Raw genomic sequence first — 24,078 nt, forward strand, 5'->3', positions numbered from 1 at the left:
ACACTGGATAAAATTACTAGGTACAGTGATCCCTGGGGGCTCAATGATCACTATGAGTTACTGTGTTTCCTTTGAACTTATACTGATTCCATTTCAACCTTCAGACCTTTGTTAAGGATTTGCCCTCTTTTTCTTCGCCCATTCACTTATTGAGTTTATATTATAATGATACATCACACCCTTTTTAGCTCACTCTACATTTCCCTTAGTGTCTTTTATATAAGCCTCAGCTCCTATGTAATTTTTTCGGTTCAGACTTCTCTAGGTGTTGCCTCACTTCCTCTACCACTGTGTAGCAGTGCATTAGCGTTCTTACATTGATTTTTTTACAATGACTCTCTATGTGGTTGCGATCACTTTTGCTCACTTGTTGGCAGCTTGAACCTAGTTTGCGATTACTTTCCACTGAACTCGTACGCTATCTTTATTATTCCGATTTTGCACAATAACGCCTGTTGAACCCTTTTTACTAGCAGATCGGTGTTTTTTTTAATCATAACTAATTATGTGCCCTGATCGTTTTCGCCCTCATGTTGGCAGTGTGAACCTAGGTTGTACGCTATCTTTACGATTCAGTGTCAAGTACATGGGCACATTCAAGTATGTTGAACACCAGTGGTGGGATGTCGCTTTAAATATTTTCAGCATGTTGCATATGCTGTTTCTTTAAATATGCTCAGCATGCTGGGTACTGTTGGGTACAACGGCTACTGGCGTTTGTTCCGAACGAGGCGTGAGAAGTTGTGTGCTCCGGTGTTCCATAATCCACTGTCCCCCATGTGGCATTGTACCCCCTATCGTGCGCATGCGCACTAATGGTGCGCATGCGCATATTAATTTTCATGACGTCTCACTACCCCGCCCATTCGGGACTGTATCCCCTGTTTGTGCACACATTTACGTAAGTGTGGGTGGGGCCAGTTGTTCTACGTTGCCATGTGTAAACACTCATTCATTGGCTCATCAACTGCTAGTCAGCGCGCTCTCTTAGACGACAGCCGAACTTGTGAGGGTTGGAGCTGTGAGTGAGGCGCCGCGCGCGGGGGAAGGTGCTGGGGGCCGTGTGCGCAGCTATGAGACTTCCGATTTCGCTCTCAACGACTCGACCCGATCGGAGTGAGTGGACCTTTGCGGCCTCGCCCCTCTGCTGTTATTCTTGTTACCCGAGCACCATGGTAACCCTGCCCAATTCCGACGTGTGCAACTGCCCCACCTGACATCGAGCCGACCCTCTCTTGGGCGCGATGCCTTTGTCACCATACTTAAAAACTCTGCAATGTCCTCGCCTGCGCGCGGTACTAGCCCCTCAGACCCCACCGCCAAGAGCCTTGTATCTGCCCGCCCGGAGCCCTACCCCCCAGCCTCCCTCCATCCTCTCATCCTCTGCCGCCCCCTGCGCCGTTATTATACTTTCGCTCCTTTGCCACTTACACACCTGCCGCCTCCCCCCCCATCATCTACCGTTCGCTGCATCCTGTATCCTGTTCGTTCTTCATTGCCACATGTCCGTCCTGAGGCCCCCATGCCCCCTTCTTTCCTCCACCGCTCTGTCTATCCTGTGCTAAATTTTTAACTATTTAGACGAGAACGCTAAGGGCCTAGTAGCGAACCAGTTATTTATACATGTGCATTTGTTCTTTCTGAATGCAACCTACTTGCGTGCTAAGGGACAAGTGCTGCAAACTGCGCGAGGTGGCGCTTACGGTGGCCACAATGTATAGCGCTTCCCAGCAAACTTCTACGCGCTGTAAATTAAGGCAAATCAATGAACTGCGACTTGCTCTGTCAGCCTCGAGGAGCTCAAAGAGTGATGTAGCTTATGGGCCAGTTTATTGCCTATGAAATCCCTGTATGTGAGTTAGCTTTGGGGCTGTATTTTTATGCGTTGGTACGTATGTGACTTTACAGTTCCATTTGCTATTGCTACTCGCACGCTTGATGCACGAAGGCTGTGTCTTCCTTCGAAAACAGAGCCCCCAATACTGAGAACCAGCCCCTCCCATCTTGTTACGCCACTCTCCGATCCTCAACCCCCTGACACCAAGGGGCATCTACTACCCAGCCCCCATCTCCGTAACCTGCAAGCCAGCCTCCAACCTTTCAACTCCGTCCTCCTGGGGGGGGGCCCTCCCCAAGACTTAGCGCCTGACCTGCTCGTGCTCGACCTCACCCCCCCCCCACCCCCCTCCCCCGCTATGGTTGTTGCCTGGGCACTCTGACACCCTGCCCCATTATTCCTTATGCCACAGTCCCGCAAAACGCCGCCTCGCCCTCCGCTGTGTAGGGGCCTGACCCCCCCCGTCCCGTGCCATTCACGCCCGTGCCACAGACCCCAGCGCCCCCCCCCCACTCCACAGAAGTCCCCTTGCCCCGTCCATTGCTTGTTGATATTGCACGGAGTCTTTAACTTGTTACTCCCACCCCTCCTTACATTTCTTAATATTGCACACTCTCTTATGGCGTCCCTTCCTTTACTTGTTCCTCTGCGCCCCCGCAAAGTCCCTCCCCCTTGCTACCCCCACACCTTCTCTTCTGTACCCACTACACTGCAGCCCACCCTAGATCCATCCCTCCCTCCGCCCCCTCCCCCCACCTCACCTCGCACTTTGTTGACGCTGCACCTCTTCTCCTGCCAAAATTCTCCGGAGAAAGAGGGCCTTGTGCCCAGTGTCCACCCTTAAATAGCCCTTATCTCCCTACCACATTCCTACCTTAAATTTATGGCTGAGCTGGCCCAGCCCCAATGCTTGGTGGGCCTGCTCTTACTCTTTTTCCTGCCTTTGCTCCCCTTATCTCCCGCCAATCATTGGTGCTCGGGCTCTGCCTCTCGGGGGTGGCCTCCACTGAGACCCCCGGTCCAGCCACTGTCCCCCTCCCCCTGGGGAGTGGGGGGGCCGAACCAAGGGGCATTGTGCTGACCTTGAGGTGCCTGCCCGCTTCTAGGAGCATCCGTACCGTTGTTCTGAGAGGTAAGGGTTGGCCCTCGGCTCCGGGAACAACTCATGTCACCGGCTGCATTTTCGCGGTGGTGGCAATTGGGTGACTTTTTGACTGACTGAATTTTATGCGGGTGTGGTGCCTCTCCACTTCATGTACTCTGGCTTTACTCACGAGCCACAGCCTCAAATGTAATATACCAGCTGACCGCTGGCCTATTGTCCCTCCCAGTCCGACCCTGGGGCAGCATCAGTCTTTCAGCTACACAGCAGTTAAAAGAGGCCAACTCATCCCCAGCCCTACCAGCCTTTCAGAGACACGAGCATAGCAAACCCAGAGACTGGCTGACTGCTCCTCAATACTACTGGCCTTTCAAAAGCATGGAGGCGCACATGTCGCAGACACGCAGGAGTGTGATGAGTGTTGCTGTTGTTGATTCAACCCCAGCCCTACTGGCCTTCCAGAATAAAGAGGCTACCGATCCGGCAGAGGGGCATCTCGATTTTCCGAACAAAGGACAGACTCCGTTGGCCTCTCCAAGCCCTGTCCGCTGTGTTCAGACTCTCAGCAACAACAGCCTTTTAGAGGCCGCGTCGTGTGACTAACGCCCTCGACAGTACTGGCCTTTTAGAGGCGCCACTGGCATGACTGATCCCACCAAGCGCTAGCCGGGTATCGTAGGTCGATGAATACTGTTATTTAAGAGGTCAGCTTGTGAGCTTGTCGTGTGGTTGACTCTTCCCCAGCCCCATCGACACGGTCCCAAGGGTAGGCTGTATGTCAGAGGGTTTCTGATGCGGGACCGAAGCGTGACTGAGCCGTCACGAGACAGTGTGAGGTCCAGCTACATTAACCATGTACATTCTTGATCAAGGCCTGCTTATGGTCTCTCCAACCTCTCTACGAACAAGGGTGGGGGTTCTGTGTGACTTATATCACTTGGCTTTTCTCTTTCAGCAACCTGCCCACCTCACAACAACCGAGACCCCCTCCCTCACCTTTACCTTGATCTTGCCAGCATCTCTAATAATAATAATAATAAAGAGCTTATAAAGCGCACAGTAACGCCATCACGGCATGTCCCCGCGCTGAATGGAGCTACTCACAACCACCCACTACAGAACCCCTAGCCCTACAAGGTATAGAGTAGAGTTTTGAGCCTAGCCCGAAACACCGTCTCACTGCTCTCCAATCTCAGGGCAGGAGGAAGTTTGTTCCAGTGCTGAGCAGCTTGGAGCGAAAAAGATCGTCCGCCCATTCTGGCCTTCCTTACCCTTGGGACTGTCAACAGCCCAATGCCCTCCGAGTGGAGGGCCCTTGGCGGTTCGTAGCGGCTGACTAAGTCCCTAAGATAGGCGGGCGACCTGCCCCAGACAATACGGTTACAGAAGAGGACGCATTTGAACAGCACGCGTTTCTTCACTGGCAACCAGTGAAGCGCATCCAGTGCCTGCTGAGAATTTGCTCTCCTAGGTCTCCTTAGCACCAGTCTGGCGGCGGCATTCTGGATGACTTGCAGGCGACCAAGGCTACCCTCGGTGGACCCAAGGAACAGAATGTTTCCATAGTCCAACCGAGAGGTCACCAGTGCCTGCGTCAACGTCCTTCTGGCCTCTAGGGGTAGCAGGTCTAAAGTTTTGTTTAGGGTCTTCAGTACCCCGAAACACTTGCCCACAAGACGCCTTATATGGCCCTCACAGGAGAGAGTGGGGTTAACCCATACTCCCAGGTTCTTAGCCTCCTCACTAGGTGTGGGAGTAGGACCAAGGCATTGAGGCCACCACTCGGCCGACCAGCTGTCACTCTTTCCCCCCACTACCAGAACCTCTGTCTTAGAGCCGTTGAGCTTTAGGCAGTGGGAGTCCATCCACTCAGCTAATGCCTGCATACAGGCCTTAAAGTTGGTGGAGGCATTAGCGGTGTTCTGCGATAGAGAAATCAGCAGCTGGGTGTCGTCGGCATAAGATACCAATTCCACCCCGTATGCCTGTACCACCTTCGCCAGGGAGGCCATGTACAGATTAAAAAGAGTGGGGCTCAAAGCTGAGCCCTGAGGCACTCCCTGGTCTAGTGGCATCTCTACCGATCGACATGCCCCTTGTTGTACCTGGAAGCATCTTCCTGTAAGGAACGACTGCAGCCAGTACAGCGCGGGACCAGCGACCCCAGCCTCACTAAGACACTGTAGCAAGATGGAATGAGCTACAGTGTCGAAAGCTGCGCTGAGGTCGAGCATGATCAGGGCCATTGTGTGTCCTGCATCCGCTCCTGCTCTTAAAGTCTCAGTGGCACGTAAGAGAGCTGTCTCCGTCGAAGCCAGCTCTAAATCCTGATTGGGAGGGATGAAATAAATTCCCTCTCTCCAGATGCTCAGTGAGTTGAGCATTGACCACCTTCTCAGCCACTTTCGCCACGTAAGGCAGTAATGAAATGGGTCTGAGGTTTTCCAGCACATCAATGCTTACATTTGGTTTTTTCTTTATTGGGAGTACTATAGCCTTCTTCCACTCCTCTGGAACCCGCTGAGTGGAGAAAGAGGTCTGTAAGACATGTCTATGTGTGGTTCCAGTCCAGCTAGACCCTCCGCAATGACCCAAGGAGGGGCCGGGTCATTGGGGGATCCAGACTTCACACTACGACGACATGTCTATGTGTGGTTCCAGTCCAGCTAGACCCTCCGCAATGACCCAAGGAGGGGCCGGGTCATTGGGGGATCCAGACTTCACACTACGACAAATCTTTATTAGACTATCAGCCGACGGGACCTCGAAGATTTGCAAAGAAGAGTCGGGAGCCATAGGCGATCCAACAGCTCTGAAGTCTATGCCCCTTCCCGGCTGTTTAGAGAAGGAGGTATAAATTGGTTTAACTTTGTTAGAAAAAAAGTTAGCGACTCTATTGCATTCCTCCGTGGAGACACTTACAGGAGCATTTGAGCTGGAAACCAGAGATATTTCCTTGTAAATTTTAAACAATTCGCGTGAGGAGCTCTCTGCTGCCTCAATGCGTGCCTGGAAATATTTAGCTTTCGCTCTGCGTACTGCATACTGATAGCATCTCTAATCGCCCAACGGGCCCCTCCTTTACATTCTACCTCCCCAGAATTAATCTCATAACGAGAAATGAGGCATTATTTATTGAGAAGTTTGTGTGAACAGTGTGTGCCCGCCGTGTCACCCCAGAGCACCAGCAGGTGGAAAGAGCAAACCTTATTATTGGGAGGACTCATTAGCATGTAGTCAGGCAGGGGGATGAACCATGTTCGATATTACTCAGCACAACCCTTGTCCACAAACCATCAATTCCCTTTGAAGGGAAGTCTGAAAATCTATTTTTCAGTAGTTTTCTGAATTTCAGGTCGTTGACTTTAGCTTCTGAGCTGGCTTCAAGGGTGTCTCAGAGGGGGAACATCCTTAACAATGACTTCGGAGACAGATTCCTGAACAACAAAGAGTTCTGGAGTCACGTTAGCAGTGATGCATTGTGAACTGGACGTCTCGTGTCACTTCCATGTCTCCTCCCTCCTGCATTCACCTCTTTCCTCCAACACCAGAGCGGATTTTGACACCATATTTCATTATGTAGTGTACATTCACGACCGAACAAGTTCCACAGCACCGGGAAATGTGAAGGTAGCATGATGGAAAGTGACATTAGCACCACAGATAAACACGGTGCCAAGGAGAGTAAACATCCATACGTTCAAATCGCTTTAACCTCGGAAACGTGGTCAGCTGTGCTTTGTTCAGTGTTACCATTACGATGACGCGCTTTCTTGCACGAGCTCAATAATCGTTATTGCTGACTGATTTGATGGGGTCTATGACACTACACTTTGGAGGTCTTCAAATTGATTGTTATGAATAGTTAACACTCTATGGTGACAATTTTCAATATCAACCTGTTATGTGCCTCCGGCGGTAGTAAAAGGGAGGGGGCAGCATTTCTCATTTCTCGCCTAGGGCAGCAAAACACCTAGAAACGGCCCTGGGGGCAGCATGTGGCCTGGGGTGGCGCGGGCGTCCCTATCCTCTTTCAATACAATTGGTCCGCCGGGGAGAAGGCTCCAGTGTCGCCCCAATATGCAGCGCAGCAGCGGCTGCCCTGAGCGTGTGGCCTGGGGTGGGGGTGGCGCGGGCATCCCTATCCTCTTGCCGGGGAGAAGGCTCCAGTGTGTCCCAAACGGCATCCCCCGACCTGTGTCTCCTACTCGGGGGATGCCGCCGTCGTTCAATCTGCGGACTGCGCCTAGGGCGGGGGACCTGCTGTCCGACCCCGGAGCATGCCTGGCTTGAGGTGCGGGGCTGGCGGAGCAGTGATGGCTGCTCTGGAGGGCGATTTAAGGGTGGTGTGGGAGGCGCTACCGTGCACCCTCCTGTAAAGGTCAAGTTGTCAAGATTAATTTAAATAGACACGTTTTCTATTGTTTTACAAACTTAGCACACAACGTTACCGGTGTCGTGTTTTACCACATTAATAGACTAACCCTGCATGTCCCACTATTGGAAATATAAATTTGTCTGCTAGACCCCTTATACTTTAACTGATGCTTTAGCCCAGAGCATCTTTACAACTAAACAACGTCATTCTTATACCAAAACGTCCATTGTGGACATGTGTAGAACCTGTAGGTCACAGGCTCGATCCTTCCGAGGTCATATCAGTCAGTTGGTGCTATGGTTAGCAAATATTTTCCCACATACAGACGAGAAAAATTGTATAAAGTGTGCGTCATGTATACTTATTATTAAGTTTGTTTGGTAATGCACGAACCCGTTCAGAAGACGTCAGTGTGACCATTACACTGGAAAAAGAAGTCAGAGGTTTATTATGAAGGAAAGCCTTATCATCTGTTCTAGCTCTAAAGGGCTGATCCCACAAACAAAATCCCCTTTTGTTGCACTACCCTACACAGCCACACACACTTTGATTCCATTACTGTGCAGACTGTACTAATGCAGCTTCCCTTTGCCGATCCAGACATTCATTTTAAATATCAACTTTAAAAATACTGAATTTAGTGAACTCCACGTTACTACCAAGCGGTAGCCGGTGACCTGCACGGACAGGTGTATGGTTGATATGAAGGTTTTAACTTAATGAAACCTATTTTGTTTTCTCATACATTTAAAGTATTCAAGGGCGTTCTAGGGTATGCCGTAATGCTAAGCTATGGAGATTTCTGGCTATACACTCGATTACTTCCGATAATATTTCACACCCCAGATCCTTCCCTAAAGCCTTTACGGTTAACAGCGCAAAGTGCTTTGTTGTGGGCCACATAAACCACCAACATAGAGTGTTCTGCTACCATCCACAGAGCGCTCGGTAGAAGAGCAGAAGGGTAGCACCGACCCTCTCCCCCCCCCCCCCCCCCCCCCAGCCAACTCGGGTGTCACCCCCAACTTTGTGCCCCCGTCTGGGGCACCCGAGAGCAATGTCAGGACTCCCCGCTGCATCCATGTTGCACTCCAAGAGGCCTTGTCCCCACCCTGCGGAGTTACGAAGCTTGACCCCCCCCCCCTTCCTCCAGACTCAGTCTAGAGCTCTCAGGCCAGGTTACTGTCCTGAAGAAGCCCTCGGGAGCTGGCTCGCGCTCCCCCATCGCCCGCACCGCGGGGGCTGCCGAAGCTAACGCCAATGGTCCAACCCCTCCCAAACCTTGGCCCGGTAACTACCCACGATTAAACCAAATTTAAGCGAGACCGCCCCATCTGAAGGCCCGAGCACGGACTCGGCGTCACAGATTTGGGTATTAGGAGTGCGGTAGGTGCAGGTGCTGGTACAGCCCTGCCTCCGTAGGGCCCCCATGGCTGGAGAGTCCCTCAGCTCCCACCATGGCCATGGTACACTCCCTGCCTCTGCAGGCCACCCCATGGCTGGAGAGTCCAGCAGCTCCCACCATGGCCATGGTACAGTCCCTTCCTCTGCAGGGCCCCGGTCTGCAGATCCCATTGTGGCCCTGGTACAGTCCCTTCCTCTTCAGGGCCCCAGTGCTGGAGAGTCCGTGGCTCCCATCGTGGCCCTGGTACAGTCCCTTACTCTGCAGGGCCCCCAGGTCTGGAGCCCTGAAGCTCCCATCGTGGCCCTGGTACAGTCCCTTCCTCTGCAGGGCCCCAAGGTCTGGAGAGTCCTGCAGCTCCCACCGGTGTCATGCAACAGTCCCTATCTCTGCAGGACCCCCAGGTCTGGAAAGTCCTGCAGCTCCCACAATGGCCCTGGTACAGTCCTTACCTCTGCAGGGCCCCCATGGCTGGAGAGTCCTGCAGCTCCCACCGGTGTCATGCAACAGTCCCTGTCTCTGCAGGACCACCAGGTCTGGAGTGTCCTGCAGCTCCCACCCACTCTACCGCCCTCCCTCACTCTACCGCCCTCCCTCACTCTACCGCCCTCTCACTCTACCGCCCTCCCTCACTCTACCGCCCTCCCTCACTCTACCGCCCTCCCTCACTCTACCGCCCTCCCTCACTCTACCGCCCTCCCTCACTCTACCGCCCTCCCTCACTCTACCGCCCTCCCTCCTTCACTCTACCGCCCTCCCTCCTTCACTCTAGCTATCGCCCTCCTTCACTCTAGCTATCGCCCTCCTTCACTCTAGCTATCGCCCTCCTTCACTCTAGCTATCGCCCTCCTTCACTCTAGCTATCGCCCTCCTTCACTCTAGCTATCGCCCTCCCTCACTCTCTAGCTATCGCCCTCCCTCACTCTCTAGCTATCGCCCTCCCTCACTCTCTAGCTATCGCCCTCCCTCACTCTCTAGCTATCGCCCTCCCTCACTCTCTAGCTATCGCCCTCCCTCACTCTCTAGCTATCGCCCTCCCTCTCTAGCTATCGCCCTCCCTCTCTAGCTATCGCCCTGTTCTCTTCTCACGTGCTGATCTGCTGCTCTCTTCCACCCCACCTCCTTCTTTAACTCCCTGTTCTCTTTTACTGTGCTGATCTGCTGTTCTTTCACCCCGCCTCCTTCTCTAACTCCCTGTTCTCTCACACACAACCACACCACACACAACCACACCACACGCGCAACCAGACCCAACCACACACGTTTATAAGCATTTTATCTTCTTTATTTCTCAAGCTCACTAATGCAAATGAAAACCTGTAAAGCAGTGTCCTTACTGCAGTTTTCAGAATTGTAGCCAAGAAGTATCTACACCTACCAGAATGGCAACAACTGCTGCTTAGCCTACGAATTCCTTGACCACCCAACATTGGTTCTTGGATTATGCCTGCCATTATTATAAAACTGTTAACACATTTTTGCACACCATGTAACTTGCCTTATCTGCATACTCTGCTAATTTTATGTTATCAATTTGCAGGATTATGGCGGTATGCAGAGACCTGGAATTGTTGTCGACTACCAGACAAGTCTGGTATTTGGTGGGCCTGCTGGAAGGTGGATGAAAAGAAAGATGATGCAATCGCTTAATAAACCCATTGGAGGGGCGTTTGTCGGCAAAAAACCTAAATTGAGAAAACCTGGATCAAATGGCAATGCGGTCAAAAAAGGTATGTTTCTAGATAGACAGCTTCTGTTTTTTATGTTTCGCCTGGCGATCCGCTGCGCAGCAGCGTTCGCCCAGGCGAAAACTTTTGTTTAGTAGTATGGGTGCTTTGTCCCGCATGCTCTTCCATTGGCTAGCTCCATAAATGGAGGCTAGCCATTGGAAGGGACATCTGTCTGTTATTGCCCGAGCAGATTCGTGGGCGTTCCTGTGTTTTTTTTTTTCTCTCTCCGCCCCTTTTTTTGCCGTCACGAAGAGGTGGGCCCATTGTGGGTGTTTACTTTTTTTTTTTGGGCCGGATGTTTGCGGCCGCCATTTTTTTCATGGAGCTGTGGGATGATTTGAGGTGGGTGACTGTTGAATGTCCCGGGTTTACCCCAAGAAACGTGGAGCTCTCTAGATATTGGCTCGTAAGGGAGAATGTGGTTCCAAGTCTAGCCGGTGCCGGTCAGCCGCCGCTGTGTGGCTGGCACCAGAGGGTAGGTCAGACGACAGGGTATGTGGGGTCCGGTTAAACAGTTTTCGTTTAGCTGGCACCGGTGGGTGAGGCGTGCAGCCTGGGATGATGACGGGCTGGGTAGACCGGGTGTGTGCGCTGCTACCAGAGGGCGAAGTTCGAAGATTGTCGCTAGCGGGCAGAGATGGGGTCTGATGGCCAGGGTGCAGCTGGCATACGTCTGTGGCTTTCACTCGATTATTGTGCCCCCCCTGCCTGCCTTGCTCTCCTGCGCCCTTCTCCCTGGCAGGCTACAGCAGCCAGGGCAATGCCTCGTCTTTTGGGATTGATTGGCAGGTTGGCGCTCTCTTGTAAACGCCAGGCGCGCCGCCCAGCGGCTGCTCTCTGAACTGCCTCCTGTTGAGTTCAGACGGAACCGGCCATTCCCTGTTCTGCCTGAACCTGGTGCCCAGAGCAGGCGCCCGTGGCCCGCCCGCGTCCATCCCCCCCCCCGAGGCCTGGGCCGAGGCTGCGCCGGTGGAGCCGCATTCCAGAGGAGCCGGGCCGGCTCCGAGCTCGGATTCCTTCAGAATGCAACTTCCGGTTGGGCGAAGTTTGTTGTGATGGAGCGGAGCAGCCAGGTGTTGTAATTACTCAGTGAGTGTTTGTCTGTCGGAGGCGTCCTGAGCCGGGATATGCCGGACGGAGAGCTCCCCCCCTCGGTGCCACCCCTCCGGCTTACGAACAGGTGGGCGCTGGATTATTTTGTAATACTGGGCGGCTGAGATGCGGAGTCGGTGCTGGATGAGAGCGAGGTTTGGACGAACGAGTGACTGGGATGAACCTGAATCTCTCACCCTGCACTGGACCTCGGCACCCGTCACTCACACTGGACCCCAGCACCCGTCACTCACACCGGACCCGAGCACCCCTCATTCACCCCTGCACTCGTTATGCACCCCCGCACACGTTATTCACCCCGGCACTGGTCCTCGGCACCAGTCATTCACCCCTGCACTGGACATTGCCATCACCACAGGACCACTGCAGGAATCACTCACAACTACACCGTGTCTGCCTCCCGCCACTAAACACTGGATCTGAACACCCCCACTCACCCCTAGATCTGAGCACCCGCCACTCACCCCTGGCCCAGAGCACCCGCCACTCACCCCTGGCCCAGAGCACCCGCCACTCACCCCTGGCCCAGAGCACCCGCCACTCACCCCTGGCCCAGAGCACCCGCCACTCACCCCTGGCCCAGAGCACCCGCCACTCACCCCTGGCCCAGAGCACCCGCCACTCACCCCTGGCCCAGAGCACCCGCCACTCACCCCTGGCCCAGAGCACCCGCCACTCACCCCTGGCCCAGAGCACCCGCCACTCACCCCTGGCCCAGAGCACCCGCCACTCACCCCTGGCCCAGAGCACCCGCCACTCATCCGTGGACCAGAGCACCCCCCAGTTGAAAATTAACTTGGGTGAATCTGAAGGAGCTACATTTTAAGGTGTATTTCAGAGTGCACAGTGTGTTACGATGAGACCCAGGGGCTTATTATGTCTGTGGTGCATTGAACCTAGGGGGCAAGTCAGAAGTGCTCACTATATCCTAGTTGGCTATTATTACTAAACCTTAGGCTTGCATTAGAGTCTAATGGGCCCCTTTCACATGGACGCAACGTGTTGCTTATTTATTTTATTTATTTATTTATTTATTCAAAGTTTTATATAGCGCGAACAGGATCCTTACAGATATCAGAGCGCTTCACAAAGACAGGGAAGGGGCAGTAGGAGTCAACAGAGATAATGGGAGACAGTATAATAGTCAATAACATGGTAATAACATGGATAATAACAACATACATAAAACCAATCCATATACAATCAGGTAAGGGAGTAATATAGGAACAGCACAGGTCATTGTTCACACTACAGAGGTGTACAGGTGGATCAGTAAACCAACGTGTATCATATCTTGGTCGGTAGTAAGAAAGTAGCGCAGTAGTGCCCCCAACAAGTAGAATATAGTGCCAGGGGATAGGGTGAGCAGTGAAACACAGCAGTGCAGAGTCTCTGTACCAACATCTATAACGATCAGGAGATCTTGGCCAGAAGGATGGTTTTCACCTCTTTCTTGAAGAGTGCAGTGGAGGAGATCAGCCTGGTTTCAGGAGGGAGCGCATTCCAGATCCGGGGAGCCATCCCTGAGAAGGAGCGCTTGTAGGTTTTCACTTTCCGGAATCTGCGGGGTTTCAGGAGAAGATTTTTTGTGCTCCTATTGGATCTCGAACCTCCTGATAAAGACAGCTTTTGAGCGAGGTAGTTAGGTGCCTTGTGGTGCACGGCCGCGTGTGTCATAACTGCAATTTTTAGCTGTATTCTGGCTTCAAAAGGCAGCCATTTTAGAGACTTTAGGTCTGGGGATATGTGCGAGTGCTTTCTAGAGCCAGTGATGAGTCTCGCGGCAGCGTTCAGGGAGGCTCTTAAGGGTGCTGTTGTTGATAGCGGGAGACCACTGAGGGCCACAATTCCATAGTCTATTTGAGGGATGACTAAAGCTTGTACAGCAGTTTGGAAGTCTTTGGCCGGGAGGAAGGGTTTAATTTTCCTCAGTGTGTTAATTTGGAAATTAGCTGCTTTTGTGGCTTTGCTGACGTGCTGCTGCATGTTGAGCTTGGCGTCGAGTGTGATGCCTAGGGATTTCGCCGAGTCCACGATGGTAGGTTGGACATTGAGTGCTGTTAGGTTGTTGAGCCAGGTTTGGATGGTGGAGATTTTCCCCGGGGGTGAGATGAGTAGGAACTCAGTTTTCAGAGCATTTAGTTTGAGGTGATTATCGGCCAGCCAAGCTTGGGTGTTAATAAGCGTGGAATTCAGATGTTTGATATCTTCCGGGGATTGTAACTTTAGATAGAGTTGTGTGTCATCGGCGTACATATGGAATTGTACATTGGATGCTTGAAGCAAGGTGGCGAGCGGTTCCATAACGAGGTTGAACAGTGTAGGGGAGAGGGTGGATCCTTGTGGGACACCTAGATCTACAGGCACAGGTGTAGATAGCACATTGTCAATCTTGAACCTCTGGGACCGGTTGTGAAGGAAGGACGAAAACCACTTGAGAACAGTTCCCGATAGCCCCATTCTAGTACTTAGCAGCTCCAGCAAATTCTCATGTTTGACCGTGTCAAATGCAGACGAGAGGTCAAGAAGGATGAGGAGGCAGGACTCATTGCGATCCAGAATTTGGAGGGCGTCATCAATTATGTGTGTCATAGCTGTTTCAGTGCTATGTTCTGTCTGAAGCCTGATTGATGAGGGTTGAGGAGGTCAAATTGATCAATGTGTTTTGTTAGTTGGAGTTGGACACATTTCTCCAGCAGTTTGGCCAGTGTGGGGATATTGGTGATGGGCCGATAGTTGTTTAGGTCAGACGGATCAGCTGTAGGTTTCTTGAGTATAGGCGTGACTTGCCCCACCTTAAGGGAGTCTGGAATGTGGCCTTGTTGTAAAGAGCTGTTGATGATCTTGGTCCAGAGAGGGAGGAGCAGGGGGATAAAGTCTTTTACCGCATTAGCAGGTAGAGGGTCTGTGAGGTGATTAGAGGGCTTCAAGGTGCAGAGCAGTTTGTGTATTGCTTCTTCCGAATAGGTATCGAAGTACTGCCAGGATGCCTTGTTTTTAGGTTGAATGCCTGCCTTTCTGGTGTGGTTGGGGTATCGGCTTACATCCATGATGAGGTCATTTCTTATGTTGTCAGTCTTTAGTTTAAAGAAAGCAGAGAAGGCTTCACAGTGTGGGGTGTCCTTTGTTGTGCTGTTTGATTGCGTGGGTTGTGCCTTTGTTTGGGTCTTGATTAGCTCGAACAGCTTTCTTGGCCTGTTCTTCGCTTGGTCCAACTGGCGGCTGAAGAAGTCCGACTTTGTGCGCTTTATTTTCCTAAAGTAGGCATTTCTCTTGTTCCTAAGCTTTTTGAGATGCAGTGCTGAAGGGTCCGATCTCCAGGTGCGCTCTGCCATTCGCATATTACGCCTTTCGTCATTGAGCCTGTCATCATACCAGGGGTTAGAAATTTTGGTGGAGACTCTCTTCAGTTGCAGAGGGGCGACTTCATTGACTATTGTATTCATAGAGTCAAGGTAGTGGTCAGTCAGTGATTGAACATCTGAGGCACCTGAAGGGGGAAGGAGGAGGTTGCCGATGTGGGGAGGTAGTGTGGAGGGGTTAAGATTCTTCAGATCCCTTTTCCATGTTTTGGATTTGATTGGTTGCGTAGGGTTAGGTTTAACTTTTTCGTTGATAAAGAAGGTGATAATGTGGTGATCTGACCAATCGCAGGGTAGAATCGCCTCCAGTTGAATAGCGTTCTCTTTGGCAATGATGAGGTCGAGTATCGCACCTTTGTCGTGTGTTGGTTTATCGCATAGTTGGGTGAGGTCAAGCGCATTGAGGAAAGTTTTGAGACTATTCACCACGGTGTCTTTCTGATCGTTCCAGTGGAGATTGAAGTCACCCAGGTATACTTGAGTGGTCTGCCGACCGGCATTGGAAGTGATCAGGTCCATGAATTGTTGGGTGAATATGAGATTGTCACCAGGCGGGTGATAGATGAGATGTAAAGCACAGACTTGTTTGCCCTCACTGGTGATGTCGAGGCAGAGGAGTTCACAGGAGGAAAGGGAGGGGGAGGTGACTTGAGTGACGGAAAGATTGCTCCTAAAAATGCATGCAATTCCCCCGCCCGTCTTGCCAAGAGACCTGTCCAGCCTAATGATGTGATAGTTGGGGGGGACTAGTATGTCCATAATCGGAAAAAGGCTTCAGTGAGCCACGTTTCCGTTAGAATGGCTAGGTCCAGCTCCCTATCTGAGACGAGATCCGCGATGTCGGAGGAATGTCTCTGGGCCGATCTGCAGTTTAGTAGGATGCATTTGAGTTTGGGAGAGAGAAGGGTGGTCGAGCTTACTAGTGTGAGGGGAACTTTTCTGAGGTTGTTAGGGACGGAGCCTCTGTTGTTGAGTGTTGGGAGCCTCAGAGGGTTAGTAAGAATTGTGGGTATGGGGATGTGTGAGTTGGAAAAGACTTTTACCGGACCTGGGCCATAAGAGTGTAGGAGAGAGCATAGGTCGCGGTCCGACAAGGGGTTGAGAACACGACGGGGGCGGTGGGAATTATTGCGAGCGGGGATAGTAGGCCATTGCTGGTGTCGTCGAGGGCGAGGGTATGTAGGGAGGGTGCGTCGTTTGTAGGGTAGTTGGGTGGTGGGAGGTAGACTGGGCTGTGAGGAGAGAAGGACTTTGATTGCGTGGACGTCTTTTTTGATTTGTAAGATTTCCTCTTTGACTTGTTGGAGGGTGGATAAAGTCAGGTCAGGAGGGTCATTGGGGAAGGTGTTGGTGGAGAGAGCCGTTGGTGAGTGGTGGAGTAGTGAGCTGGAGAGCAGGCAGGGTATCGGGGGGGGGGGGGTAAACTAGTGTTGTTGAGGGGTTCCGCGGTGCTAGTGAGTGGGATGGTATTCAAGGTGTGGACGTGTTTGTGGGCGAGGGGTGAGGGTATTGGAGGTGTGGCAGGCTGTGGTTGGGAGGCATAGGTAGTGACTTCAGTGGGAGACGGTGCTGGTGAGTAGAAGAGTGAGTGAAGGCTGAAGACAGTGGGGGAGGCAGGAGGGTAGTGAGGGCTGAGAGTAGGAGGTGGGAGAGAGGGGGATGCTAAGGCAAGGGGGGAGGTATGTTCTGTATCTTTTGTTGGGCGGGAGATAGAATTGTGAGTGGGAGTGGGGAGGGAGCAGGGAAGGGAGAGGTGTCTGCCGTGGGGGGGTTGGGGGGGATGGGGGGTGGTGGATAAACTCCGAGTGATGGTGTGTGCAGATGTAGGCGTGTTGTGGGTGGGAGTTGTTGTGTCAGGCGTGAGAGACTCGTGGGTGGGGGTGGAGAGGGAGAAGGGGAGGGAGAGGTGTCTGTGATGTGGGGGATGGGAGTGGGGGGTGGATAAACTTTGGGCGGTGGCTTGTTCAGATGGTGGTGTGTTGTGGGTGGGGGATGTGCTGTCCTGGGGGAGAGGGATGGAGGGGGTGTGGGTGGGGATAAGAAGGGTCATGTTAGAGGGGCTGCTAGTATATGCAGTGGAGATATTTGTGACTGTCCTTGGGGAGTGGGGAACGTTGACAACAGGTGGGTCAATTACTGGGGAGCTGGGGGTAGAAGTGTAGTAGGTGGTGGCTGCGACGTCAGGGGTGCTAGTGCTGGCGGAGTTCTGTGTAGGGGTCCGCAGCTTGGAGAGGTGCTCTTTGAACTTGGGGAACAGGTTGTCTAGTAAATCCAGGTTCTTGTCCGTGGCTTGGATTAGGACAATCCCGTTATTGTAGATAGTAATGGTAGACCTGCCAGGGAAGAGGTGGGAAGGTGTGATGGTGAGAATTAAGCCATGAGTTGTTTTCCTGGTGGTGGAAACTGAGAGTAGGGAAAGGAAAGTTTTCCTCCATTGGGCTCTGCGTGAGGTGTGGAGGATGATATCAGTATTCAGAGCTCCATTGCCCGATGAGAAGTAAGTGTCGGCAAAGGGTGTTTCAGGGTGCGACCTCAAGAAGTTGTGTTTAAAACGTTTAGTGGCATTTTTGGAGAGAGGAGTGGAGGGGTAGTTAATTCTAAAAGTGTGCTTGCCGTTGAGCTCCATTTTGGGGAGGCTGTGGTGTTAAGTGTAGGAAGTAGGACGACAGGGCCAAGGACGACACTAGTGAGTGATCAAAGATATAAGGAGTAGAAGTCGGTGTGATCCCCGAACAGACAGTGCGTAGGTGCATCTTACCACAAGTATCCTATATATGAGGTAGCAGTCGGCTTACACCGTTAAACCAACTATGAGAGATAGGACCGATTAGGTGGAAGCCAACTTGCATATTAGAATGTACGAGGTAACAGCAGTGTAGTCTAGGTGTAGAAAGTGGCTGTGTGCAGCTTACATGACAGAGCGAGTTGAATGAGGTAGTAATAGTCAGTGCAATAACGTGATGTAGCTTACATCGAAAAACCAACAAATAAATAAATGCGGTAGCGGACAGTGAATGATGGGGATGGAGGTGAGATATGTGCAGCTTGCCGCATATAAAATGCAGGCTAAAATAGGGCTAAACTACTAGTGAGTTACTGCATTCCATAAATGTGCATACAAACTGCAGCAATAACAGATATAACGCAGGCTAAAATAGGGCTAAACTACTAGTGAGTTACTGCATCCCATAAATGTGCATACAAACTGCAGCAATAACAGATATAACACTAGAATATACGATAGTAAAGTGATAGCAATGCATACAATGTAGGAAGCCAGTAATAATATAATAAGATAAAATAAAATAGAGACTGCAATAAAGGCAATGACTAGTCCATGATGGCCGCTGAGTAGAGAGAGAGGTCAGTCTAAAATGGCCGCCAGATAGGTCTGGAGACGCTAGTCCTTTTTTGTTGTTATTGCTTGGAGCAAGGAATAGAGGATCGATTAGTCCTCTTTTTGTTGTTACTGATATCCGAGCAGAGAGGAGTAGTTTCCGAGTCTATTCGGCCGGCGCAGGAACTTGCATACCAAGGGGAGTCTTATCTCAGTTTTTTATTATCTTAAGAGGGGCTGCTGAGGGGCCTCGTGGGCTCAGGCGGTACAGGAGGGGATTAGGTACTTAGTTTATGACCCCCGCCATTTTGAACAACAGAGGTTTTGTTAAAGAAAACGAGTGGGGCAGAATGTGCACATTTCCAATAAAACGCGTGGGGCAAAGCAAATACCTTTGTTAGCTGTCGCTGTCACTTCGGCAAAGACGATATTCACTAGCGTTTGCAGACCAGTCGGTCTGTCTGTTCCTAATGCAGCTGGGTGTTGGATACAAAGGGGGGGAACGACCATCCACCCTACAGCAAGGCGTCAGCTTCCTCTGGTGTCCTGGTGGCCGCAGGCAGGGGACGAACAGCCAAGCGAACAGTTTGCCAGGCAGAGCAGGGAGATCACTCCCGTTGTGAGTCACCCAGTCAGACTGGCGTGTGCGACGGTGCTCACTCAGGCTCTGCTAAAACTCCACTCGCCTCCAGCCGACCTCTGTCCCACTGATCCCACCAGCCACAGGGCTCCTCTCCGCTAGCTCCTTGGACGGCGGTGCCCCACTCCTCAGATCGCCCCCAGCTTGTATCTGATTTAGGATATTACATAAAATGTGACAATCGTGGCAGATCTGGTATTAACATTGTTAAATATTCCAGGAGTTACTGGCGATTAAATTGTGGAAACATGATTTCTGTTATTTATGATGCAACTCTCCCCCCAGCAGCAAAGGGCAACTGGAAACCGTCCCGTAAATTAGGTATATATGCGCGTTTGCTGTCCTACCTCCAGGCTATTTCAAGCAATAATTGTTTAATAAATAGTTGAAATATTGATTTGTGACAGGAGGAACACGCTGTAGAAAATGTGACTCTAGTATGTAAGGCATTATGTATTGCGATAGGAATGGGGAGCTCACAGAAGTCCGCACATACTACTTATCCTTTGAATACACACACACACACACCAAGCAATCTGTATCCTGTGCTCTACTCATTCCCCACATGCCAGCTTTCTACTCACCTTTCACCCTCAGCTCTTACCGGTGCCCTCAGCTCTTACCCTGTGCCACACATTGAATTGGAGATCTCTGCCTCGTTCACAGTTGATAGATGGACCATATCAGTAATATTCATTGGCAGTCTGGGATGGGACAAAAACCTGACTGGAGGTGGTAGGGGGGTTTTGGGGAACTTGGACGATCACATTGTTTAAAGTTTGTCACTGTTAATGTGTACTCGCCAGCCTGGCACGCTGCTGCAGCCGGTGACTGCTCCTCTGAACTCTTCTCTCCTTCCCAGAGCTTAACACCAAGATGCTTGGCTTTGACGAGTTCTTGCCCATGCTGCAGACAATTGCGAAGAACAAGGACCAGGGTACCTACGATGACTTTGTGGAGGGGCTGAGGGTCTTTGACAAAGAAGCCAATGGCTCTGTGATGGGCGCTGAGCTGCGACATGTACTAGTCACTCTGGGTAAGAGGCCATTTTGGCACAGTACTATTTTCAAGGCAGAATATAATTGACTGCTGAACTCCCCAGCCCCCCTGCAGTGTTCAGGGCCCCCCTTTCTGATTCCGAGCTTAGATTTCTACCCGCATCTGGATATTACAGTTAATGTGCCCTGATTCAGCCTTACAAAGTGTCCTATCAATCTCATTTAACTGTACATTCTTTTGGGGCGAAGGGAGGACGGGGACACGGACGGGGACACGGTTGGGTTACAAGTGGTTTTTGGATTGCCCCTTCTACAGGCTAGAGCTTTGACTGACTAATAGTTAGTCTTGGTGAGCCATGTCCTGGAAATTAGTGGCGTCCTTGTCTTGTGGGTAGCGGCCACTTCAGAACATCTGCTCTGTCTGGTTTTACCCTGGTGGCTGGCTAGTCTGTCCAGCCAGTGCTGCTTCTGTGGCGGAAGTGTATTTGGTGGGTAAGTGCTGGGACTGAAGCTGTGCGTGCTGCTGCATTCTGGGCAGTTAATCTGGAAGGTGTTTGATCGAAGCCTGTGTGCATTTTTGTCCTTTCCTTTGAGCAGGTGAGAAGATGTGTCTGCCTGTGTGGCTCTGTCTGCCTGTGTGGCTCTGTCTGCCTGTGTGGCTCTGTCTGCCTGTGTGGCTCTGTCTGCCTGTGTGGCTCTGTCTGCCTGTGTGTGTGGCGCTTCTGTGTGTGTGTGTGGCGCTTCTGTGTGTGTGTGTGGCGCTTCTGTGTGTGTGTGTGGCGCTTCTGTGTGTGTGTGTGTGTGTGTGTGGCGCTTCTGTGTGTGTGTGTGTGTGGCGCTTCTGTGTGTGTGTGTGTGGCGCTTCTGTGTGTGTGGCGCTTCTGTGTGTGTGGCGCTTCTGTGTGTGTGGCGCTTCTGTGTGTGTGTGTGTGGCGCTTCTGTGTGTGTGTGTGTGGCGCTTCTGTGTGTGTGGCGCTTCTGTGTGTGTGTGGTGCTTCTGTGTGTGTGTGTGGCGCTTCTGTGTGTGTGTGTGGCGCTTCTGTGTGTGTGTGTGTGTGTAGCACTCTGTGTGGATAGCTTTTTTTTTGTCGGTGGCTCTATGTGTGGGTGGCTCTGTCTGTGTGAGACTGGCTCTATATGAATGTCAGTGCAATCCATCACGTCATTAACAATTACAGACCTTCACATCGCCAACACCTTGGCATTGGTTTGATAGTTGAAATAATTGGGCAGTGTGGTGGTTATAATATTAATTATGGGTATCTCAAAATAAAGGCTTTGTCAATGTGAAGGGCATGTCTTTGAAATTGGGTGGCCTCTTCTCCCTATTTCATTTATTTCCAAATCCTTCGGCTCTCTCATTGACCAATCTGTGTCCTTCAAAGGGCATGTCCAGAAAAGAGCACAGACATCGGAGTCCCAGCTTACATTAAAGCACATTATCAAGCTTGCCCTTCATCTTAAACATTTGTGGTTCACGTTCCAGGTAATTGTCTTATCATTTGCCCAATGAGGCCCCACACTACTCTCCCACAGTTCTCATTAACACCTGTCAAAGTTTCTCTTACGCGGTCGCTTTTCTAATCGCCAAAAACAGACAATGTGAGCTTGTTTGCCCTTCTTTGAAATAATTACATGAGTTCCCTCTCCATTTCATAATCCACCTCGAAGTGTGTTGTGTGAGCTACAAGGCTATGAATCACTAATATCCCTACAACAGCACAGAAACCCGTTTCATAAATCAGTCATAGCGCATGCTGTCACATTAAGCAAGCACTATTCCTCCAGCCCCCTAGAAAGCACACCGAGTTCTTAAACAAATCCAAGCCTCCGCGACCTGGGAAATCCCCGCCCGCTATGTTTTGATTTCGTCCGAGAATTCCAGCCTCCAGCGTTTCCAGCCCACCTTCGCGGGTGACTGGGATACCGAGTCCTCAGAAAGAGATACCAGCCCTCTAGCCTTCTAAATCCCAGGTACTGAACTAACTAAAACCTTACAGAGAATTCTTGAGTCAGATTCTTGGCAAAACAAATTTAACTTAAACTGCTACTTACTTACTCCCACGTATTAGGCTTAGGTCAGGTACACCGGGGTAGGCGTAGTTAGAAGCACCAGTTGAGTACGATTAGTCAATGTATATATGTATGTATATCTTTTATCCATTTTAAAGTATCATATGGCTAAGAAACCATATCAATGCTTTTACAATATTATTTTATAATCCTGCTTTTACTATATGCATTCTACTTAACCCTAAGTATTGCAATTGTAGCGATTCATTTCTCTTGTATGAGAAAAGAGACTGATCAATAAATAACACCTTTTATTGAAAACGCCCGTCTCTTCTTTTCTCTACAATCTGGTGAAACCAAGTATGCACGTATTGACTGAGTAAAATAGCTGTCTTTTGTTTTCACACGACTCTAGAGATATACTCTTAATCAGGGAGAGCAAAGTTGTCCTGTTCTATGGTTGTCAGAAACTAAATCCCTTCTTGTCTATCCAGGGAGGTTAAAATCCTCCTCTCCTATTAAAGAAAGTTTCTAGTGAACTCTCAGCTAGCTGGCACACAAAACTTAAGTCTAATATAGTCAGTAGAAGACCTAGTTAACCTCTGTCCTACGTCTATACTATTGAAGATATTATTCCAATGCGCAGAGCCTATTGGGAATACAGGAACTACACTACACCCCACTGACCCCGCCCCCACTGGTGCGGCCCTCAGACACAAACCACAGTGTAAATTTGGCCCCTGAGAGAACGTTTGTGAGTACCCATGACCTATGCTGTGCTTCCAAGCGCTGAGATACCCCCCTGGGGGTGATTCAAGCGCTATACACATTAAATAAAATCATTAATTAAATCAAACAGGTACACATGCTGCAAACGGAAAGTTAATTACCATCAACAATTAGCTTGCATCCTGTAATGCTGTGGATGCACTTGCACCCTTCCTGCCACCAGGGCTCACACTGCATATTGAATGTTCAGATCTGTTTACTCCTTCCTCAGCTTTGCAAATAACACTTCTTCCGTACTGAGTTTCACCCAAAAAATTGTAGTTTTGCAGGAAATGAATTTCTTGGAAATGTGATGCCCACCCTCAATATTCCAGTCATCGCCCCCTCTGTACAAGGACTCCTCGGAGCTCATGGGCGTTCATAGACCTGGCATGGATTTTTCCTTCCTATGGTCTGTCTGGACATACTCTAAAATTTAGAAGTCCTGCATATGTTCTCCCCTTTGTAAGATGCCTTTTCTAATAATATATTCTTTCTGCTTTTTTGTGATCTGAAATCTGAGTTCTTTACTTGCACTGTACACAAGACTTTTGCTGTTACTTTTGTAATAGTTAGTGTGCATTTGTTCTGGAGAATTTTGCTAAAGATGGTTTAAAACTTGTGTTTACTTTTAGGGTGAGAATCCCTTTGAAATCGTTGAACAAACGGGAGAATCGGTAGTTGAGGAAACAACTGATGCGAATGAAGAAGACAATGAGCAAAACGAACAGGAGGACATTGATGGTGAAAACGATGAAAATGAGGAGCAGATAATGTGGAGGCAGAAAGTGCAGATGTGGATGATGCTGCTGACCCAAATGATTACTCTGGGGACTTAACAACCACTGATGAAAACTAGTTGAGAAACTGCCCTGAAAGACCAAACACTTTAGCACACTGCATTGGTGGAGTTAAAGAACAATTTTCCGCAAAGTTGAGCAGTTCGTTCACCCTGCATGCATTCCACTTCTGTTTTAATTGCCTATGGGCAAACCGGTTTTAAGTTTTGTTTTTTTAGTAAACTAAAGCTTGTATTAAGCACAGCAAATGCGTCAGTATTCTTCCAGTGTAAATTGATTTGTTCATGGTTACGTTTTGAGTAATTTTGAGCAGTTGGGGTTCTAAACATTCCAATGTGATTTTTTTTCCCCAGTTTTTAGCGCCCAATGTAGTGTTGTATATAATTCAAGCTGTTGTAGCAAAGAAACCCTGATTATGTCCTGCAGTAATAAAGGCTTACAACAAGATTATACACTTATTTTGCACCTCTCCTATATGGTACTGTCTACCTCAAAGAACGGGTACACTCAAGGTGGTGTATAATGTGTTTTATGCCCGGAGGTAGCGCCCCAGGGGGGAGAACTCGCCTGTTTAATGCTGATCAACGGCTCTTTGCTG

At 50.4% G+C, this 24,078-nt stretch overlaps 1 long non-coding RNA gene across 1 annotated transcript; it reads left to right on the plus strand.

The window, feature by feature from the left end:
- The first annotated feature begins 959 nt into the window (after positions 1-959).
- Positions 960-23,803, plus strand: LOC144761791 (uncharacterized). Its single transcript, XR_013595896.1, has 3 exons — positions 960-1,116; positions 10,260-10,449; positions 23,316-23,803. It is a non-coding gene; the product is annotated as an uncharacterized LOC144761791 (long non-coding RNA).
- Positions 23,804-24,078: the final 275 nt, after the last annotated feature.

This window comes from Lissotriton helveticus, chromosome 6 (genome assembly GCF_964261635.1).
Source record: "Lissotriton helveticus chromosome 6, aLisHel1.1, whole genome shotgun sequence".
NCBI lineage: Eukaryota > Metazoa > Chordata > Amphibia > Caudata > Salamandridae > Lissotriton > Lissotriton helveticus.